We start from the raw sequence: 7,678 nt of genomic DNA, 5'->3' as shown, positions 1-7,678 counted from the left end.
CCAGTACTTTCTCTCGATTTTCCTCCACTGTGACTCGTCAGCGGGTACTCTGAGATTCCCTTGTTTCTTACGGTCTTCTCTGTACCATTGCATTGGCTTGGCATGCTCTTTGTTTTGGAACAAACGTTTCAACCATGGTATTATAGGAGCATACCACATCACCTTGGCAGGAATCTTCTTCCTGGGGCACTCGCCCTCGACATCATCAGGGTCCTCGTGGTTGATCTTATAGCGCAATGCACCACATACCGGGCGCACGTTCAAATCCTCGTATTCACTACGGTAGAGGATGCAGTCATTAGGGCATGCATGTATTTTCTGCACCTCTAACCCTAGAGGGCAGACAACCTTCTTTGCTTCGTATGTACTCTCGAGCAATTCGTTGTCCTTTGGAAGCATCTTCTTTAACATTATCAACAACTTTCCAAATCCCTTGTAAGATACACCACTCTCTGCCTGTAGCAATTCCAGTGTGGTGCCCGGCTTTTTCTTGTCGGCTTCACAATTCGGGTACAACAATTTCTTGTGATCCTCTAACATGTGCTGCAACTTCTTCTTCTCCTTTTCGCTTGTGCAGTTTCTCTTTGCATCGGCAATGGCCCGACCTAGATCATCAGCGGGGTCATCTGATGCCTCATCTTCAGCTTCTTCCCGCATTGTCGGCTCAGCTTCTTCCCCCATTGTTGTACCATCGTATTCAGGGAACTCCTGGCCAGGATTGCTTTCATCGTCCTCTTCTTTCTTCATTGCCTTCCATCATAACCCCTCTTTATCCATTCTTGGTCCAAGCATTATAGTGGGGCATGAAACCGGACTCAAACAGGTGGATGTGAATGGTTCTTAACTTAGAGTAATTCTTATCATTCTTACAACCGGCACATGGACAAGGTATAAAACCATCCGCTCGCTTGTTTGCCTCAGCCACAAGCACAAAAGTATGCACACCATTAACGAACTGGGGAGAGCATCGGTCATCGTACTTCCATTGCCGGCTCATCTTCATTACACAATACCGAATAGACCAAATTAATACAAGTTCATACATAAAGTTCATACGTAAAGTTCATACAACACTTATTCTCATAAAACAAACATACAGATAACTCTCTAGCTAAAGCATTTAAATGCAACAACAAATGCGATCAAGATCGCAACTGAGGTAACAATTGATCCAACATCATAATGATACCAAGCCTCACTATCAATGGCATATTTTCTAATCTTTCTAATCTTGAACTGCATTTTCTCCATCTTGATATTGTGATCATTGATGACATCGGCAACATGAAACTCCAATTCCATCTTATCCCCCTCAATTCTTTTCATATTTTCTTTCAAATACTTGTTTTCTCTTTCAACTAAATTTAACCTCTCGACAATAGGGTCGGTTGGAATTTCCGGTTCACATACCTCCTAGATAAAAATATCTATGTCAACTTGATGGGCATAATTTGTCATAAACACGAAATGCAACAAATAGTTATAAAAGAGAATATACCACATCCGAATCATAACCCGGATGAGGGCCAACGGGGACGGATATCAAAACCATGGCACTATGTATAACAAACAATGTACGGGTAAGATAATTATATGAGTAACTATATATCTAAATCACACAAACATGATTGAGGGAGTCCTGGATTAGGGGGTCTCCGGACAGCCGGACTATATTCTTTGGCCGGACTGTTAGACTATGAAGATACAAGATTGAAGACTTTGTCTTGTGTCCGGATGGAACTCTACTTGGCGTGGAAGGGAAGCTAGGCAATACGGATATGCATATCTCCTCCTTTGTAACCGACCTGGTGTAACCCTAGCCCTCTCCGGTGTCTATATAAACCGGAGGGTTTTAGTCCGTAGGACAACATACAATCATACCATAGGCTAGCTTCTAGGGTTTAGCCTCTCTGATCTCGTGGTAGATCTACTCTTGTACTACCCATATCATCAATATTAATCGAGCAGGACGTAGGGTTTTACCTCCATCAAGAGGGCCCGAACCTGGGTAAAACTTAGTGTCCCCTGCCTCCTGTTACCATCCGCCTAGACGCACAATTTGGGACCCCCTACTCGAGATCCGCCGGTTTTGACACCGACATTGGTGCTTTCATTGAGAGTTCCTCTGTGTCGTCGCCGTTAGGCTTGATGGCTCCTTCTATCATCGTTAGCGATGCAGTTCAGGGTGGGACTTTTCTCCCCGGACATATTTTTGTATTCGGCAGCTTTGCCCTGCGGGCCAATTCGCTTGGCTATCTGGAGCAGATTGAAAGCTATGCCCCTGGCCATCAGGTCAGGTTTGGAAGCTTAAGCTACATGGCCGATATCCGCGGAGACTTGATCTTCGACGGATTCGCCTCTACCTTGTGCGTCACGTGGTCATGATGAGTGCGATTTAGCTCTACCATTCGACAGTGTTCAGGAGATCGCACCGGCAGCCGCTCCGACCCTCAATTCGGAGCCAGTTGCGCCATCCATGGACGGGTGGATGGACCCCGCCACGGAGGCCTTACCCTCATCGGCGATCGAGCCGAACATCGACCTTACTCTACACGAGAGCCGTGTTGACAAACTGCCGGATCTCTCTCCGGCCACGGACTCCGAACCGCCTGCGCCCGTTCCTAGAGAATCTGATTGGGCGCTGATCATGGAGTTTATCTCCGTGGATATTTTTCAGCACTCGCCCCTTGGCGACATACTAAACTCATTAAGGTCTCTCTCCTTGTCAGGAGAATCCTGGACGAACTATGTCAGACAGGATTGGGATGCGGATGGCATCAAAATTCACCGCCCACCCACCACCCACATAGCAGCCACTGTCGATGACATAACCAACATGCTCGACTTCGACTCTGAAGACATCGACGGTATGGACGATGATGCAGGAGACGAACAAGAACCATGCCCACAGGGCACTGGACGCCCACTTCATCACACGACGTATACATGGTGGACACACCAAAAGAAAATGACCATGAGGAACAGAAGGACGCAATGAAGGGTTGTCCCCTCGAGAAGCAGTCAAAGAGGCGGCGTAAGCGCCGCTCCAAATCCCGCCTCGGCAGAAACAACAATCATAAAAACCCAGCATTAGAGCAGGGTGAACCATCGCCGGACCACGGCAACACCAAGAATCAAACCGAACAACCCGATTCTGTCAAAGATAACAGTCCGGATGACATCACACCGGACAGACACCCGGAGTAACAGAATGCCCGTCAAAGGCTCGTTGCCACTGCAAGGAGTCTAAAAAAGCAGAAGCAAAGGCTCAAGGCTGTGCAAGACACACTTAAAATCAGATGGAGTAAAGTACGGCGGTAATTGCCCCACCAAGAGCTACCCGAAGCGGAAGTTGCTACCTGAATTCAATGAGGAGGCCTTAGATCCCCCGCAACCAAAAATTAAAATGGCCACCTGGCCGGATAGACGACCTCACGGCCAACATAGAGCGGCAAACAACGCCACACATAAGCTAATACGCGATCCACGCGAGGGCTCGTATCAGAAGGACGGCGCAACCAGATCCATCTATGGACCACGCAAGCGCGCTCCAGCATACGATGCAACACAACAAACATCCGAACAACACGGTAAACCCAGATACAGGGGTGCCGCACACCCCCTATGTTTCACCGATGAGGTGCTGGACCATGAATTCCCAGAGGGATTCAAACCCGTAAACATAGAGGCATACGACGGAACAACAGACCCTGGGGTCTGGATTGAGGACTATATCCTCCATATCCATATGGCTCGAGGAGATGATCTCCACGCCATCAAGTACTTACCCCTCAAGCTCAAAGGGCCAGCTCGGCACTGGCTTAAAAGCCTCCCCGAAAACTCCATTGGAATCCGGGAAGAGCTCGAAGATGCTTTTTGGGCAAATTTTCAAGGGACTTATGTCCGACCTCCGGATGCGGATGATTTGAGTCATATAACTCAACAGCCCGGAGAGTCAGCCCGAAAGCTTTGGAACAGGTTTCTTACTAAAAAGAACCAAATAGTCGACTGTCCGGACGCCGAAGCCGTGGCAGCTTTTAAGCATAGCGTCCACGACGAATGGCTTGCCAGACACCTCGGCCAAGAAAAGCCGAGAACAATGGAAGCATTAACAAGCCTCATGACCCGCTTTTGCACGGGTGAGGACAACTGGCTGGCCAGATGCAGCACCAGCGACCCATGTACATCCGAAGTTAGAGATGAAAACGGTAAATCATGACGCAGCAAAAATAATAAGCGCCGGAATAAAGAAGACATCCCGAAGAGCACGGCAGTAAACGCTGGATTCAGAAGCTCTCAGCCAGGACAGCAAAAGCCGCCCCTAAAGGCACCAGAGATGAACTGTCCAGCCTGAACAAAATTCTGGACCAAATATGTCAGATCCATAGCACCCCTGGTAAACCCGCTAATCATACCCACAGAGAATGTTGGGTCTTCAAGCAGTCCGGCAAGCTGAACGCCGTACACAAGGGGGAGGATACACCAAGCGAAGACGAGGATGAGCCTCTCAAGGAAGACACTGGGGAACAAAAGAAATTTCCACCAGAAGTCAAAACAGTAAACATGTTACACATGATCAAGGGGAGAAATAAAGCGGCACTCCTAGAGAAATATGCCCAAGGGCCTATCACTGCGGAGTCCTGCCACTGGTCGGCTCAACCGATCACTTTCGACCATCGGGATTACTCAGCAAATATCCGGCATACAGGATGGGCTGCCTTGCTATTAGACCCAATAATTGAAGGATACCATTTCACACGAGTCCTGATGGACAGTGGCAGCAGGCTAAACCTGATATATCAGGACACAATCCGCAAAATGGGGATAGACCCAACGAAAATTCACCACAACAATACTACCTTTAAAGGAGTAACGCCAGGCCCAGGGGCTCACTGCACGGGCTCCCTGCTACTAGAAGTTATATTCAGCTTCCCCGATAACTTCCGTAGCGAAAATTTAACCTGCCACCTTGCTCCGTTCCAAAGTGGCTATCAAGCACTACTTGGACGCGAAGCTTTCGCTCACTTTAACTCAATACCGCACTATGCTTCCCTCACGCTTAAGATGCCCGATCCACGTGGCATCATTGCAATAAATGGAAATATGGAGCAATCCCTGCACGCCAAAGAGAATGCGGCTGCCTGGGCAGCCGCACACTAAAACGGCCTCACCAACTAAAGTATTCGATAGGTCATCAAGACCACGGACACGGTTAGACGAGTCCGGCGCAGCTGTATGTAATTCATACAGGTTTGATGGCCACACCCCTATCACAAATACAAGGGGCTCAACGTGCGCAGACAAGTGGCAATTTTTACTCATCTTGAATTATACATGGTTTTTTCAAAAAACCTACCTTTTTGCACGACAACTTTTCACCTAAGTTCCTCTCTTTTACAGATGACCACCATGCTACACCCATCCAGGATACGGCACAACGGAGACACATGTGCATATGTGCAACAAGGACCCATTCCAAGGATTCTTTTTAGATTAAGACCCTGCATCAACCTTTTTTACTGTCTCTTGTTGATACACATCCCTCAGATTCTCAGTACAATTGAGAAGGATGCTGGCGTCTTGGCATGTGGCCACGTCGGAATAATGCACGTACCTGAACACCAGGGGCTTCTTACAAAGGGCACTGATTAGGCCCGGTTCAATAAAGACCGAATACCTTAGGGAGTGTTCGGCGTCGCGAGTTTGGCCTTATATGCATCAGCTCCGAATCATGTCTTTGGTCAAATGTTGGGTTTGCCCGGCTCCTATGTTTTGGTACCTTACGTTCCACTCTATCGGCTAAGGTAGCACTAGGAGAACTACTGCGGTTGTGCCCCGGGTCATCCGGATGAGCACCCGAGTAGAGAAAGCCGAAAACTGACTGTCATGATATAGCGTGAGACTGGTCAACCACTCGATGACCTATCGGAATGTTAGAATTCCTCTGCCTTAATGAAGGGCCATTTCCCGGCCAGGCATGTACGCACCCCGAATTCGGGAGAGTGCGGAGCCACCAGGGGCTATATAGTAGCCCCACCGTCAAACTCCTATGGCTAAGTGAAAGTGTTAAAGCATTATAGTCCGGTTGCCTCGTTCGCTGCGCTATTGCCTCCTTAATAGGACCAAGACATTGGGTTAAGTGTGAACACGCGTCTTCTGCGAACACCTCCGCATTATATGCGTGGGGCTGAAGCGGACGACTGCAATCTTTCAGGTTATACACATGTATACATAAACGGCCGCACAAGAGGCATCATATTACTTTCAGGCAAAAGTATAAACACAGCCTTAATAAATTTCATAAAAACATTGCGTTTACAATGGGAATAGATGTCACTCAAACATAATATTCTTCGAGCACTGGGCCTCTATCAAACGAGCACCCTCGAGAACCTCCTCGAAATAGTGCTCGGCAGCCACTCGGCCTATGGCCGAACCCTGCGCCGCAACAGTGGTAGCATCCATCTCCGCCCAGTATGCTTTAACACGGGCAAGGGCCATCCGTGAGCCTTCTATGCACACCGACCTCTTCATCACATTGATGCGCGTCACCGCACCAAGGAACTGCTGCACTAAGATGAAATAGCTGTTCGGCTTCGGCTTTTCCGGCCACAGCTGATCCATGACAGACCTCATGGCGAGTCCGGACAACCTATTGAGTTCGGCCCATTCGGCTAGCTGATCAGTCAATGGAAGCGGACGCTCCGGAACGTTAAATTGCGACCAGAACAGCTTGTCCATTTCATGATCTGTTTGATCTCAGAAGTATTTGGCCGCATCGACAGCGCTCGCCGCCAAGTCCATATATGCGTCCGCCGAACTCCACAACCGATCCAGAAGGGCTTCCCAGCCGCAATATCCCCGGCTTCACGCAGCTCCTCCTTCTTTGCTCTCATAGCAGAGCGGGTGTCTTTGTTCGCCATCATGGCCTTTTCAAGGTCCGTTGCCTTCGCTCGGTTTTCTTTTTCAAGGAACTAGCAACGGTCGGCAGTGTCTTTTAACTTTACAGCCATCTTGGCCATCTTCTTTTTGCTCTCGCAATGCGCGGCCTTCTCGGCTTTCAACTCTTTGGCCGCCTTCAAAGCAGCCGCATTACTAATCCTTGCTTGTTCTTTGGCTCGGGCAAGTTCTGCATGCAGGGTTTCTACGGTGGCAGCTCCATCTGCAGTCACAACATATTAAAGATACTGGCATCATGCTGCTCTTACTATGTGGCATTCACCAGAAAATACCACTTACCCTGTGCCTCGTCAAGCCTCTTGTTAACAAGCTCGATGTCGGCATCCGCCGCATCCAGTTGCCGCTTCAGTTCGGCAAACTCATGAGTCCGGCTAGCCACCGGAGCTCCCACTACCTGCACATTAAAGCGGTATGGTTATTACCTGGGACTACGATCCTCTATTTGCCGCCGTTCTCGGCGACAAGCAGAGTCTCAGGGGCTACTATCTACACAGGGCACACCTAAAAATGTGCGGTACCATCACAAATGTACATCATTTTACGTACCTCAAAGCCCGTCAGTAGACTCATAAAGGCATCATGCAACCCGCTTTCGGCGGATGAAATCCTTTCCATCACTGTACCCATTAATGTACGGTGTTCTTCTTAGATGGCTGCTTGCTGCAACAGTTCTCTCAGTACGTCCGACCGCATACCAGACGGTGCCGGACTCTTCTGT

Source organism: Triticum dicoccoides, chromosome 2A (genome assembly GCF_002162155.2).
Source record: "Triticum dicoccoides isolate Atlit2015 ecotype Zavitan chromosome 2A, WEW_v2.0, whole genome shotgun sequence".
In the NCBI taxonomy this organism is placed as follows: Eukaryota; Viridiplantae; Streptophyta; class Magnoliopsida; order Poales; family Poaceae; genus Triticum; species Triticum dicoccoides.
The sequence above is the reverse complement of the archived record's forward strand: the minus strand, read 5'-3'. Positions refer to the sequence as shown.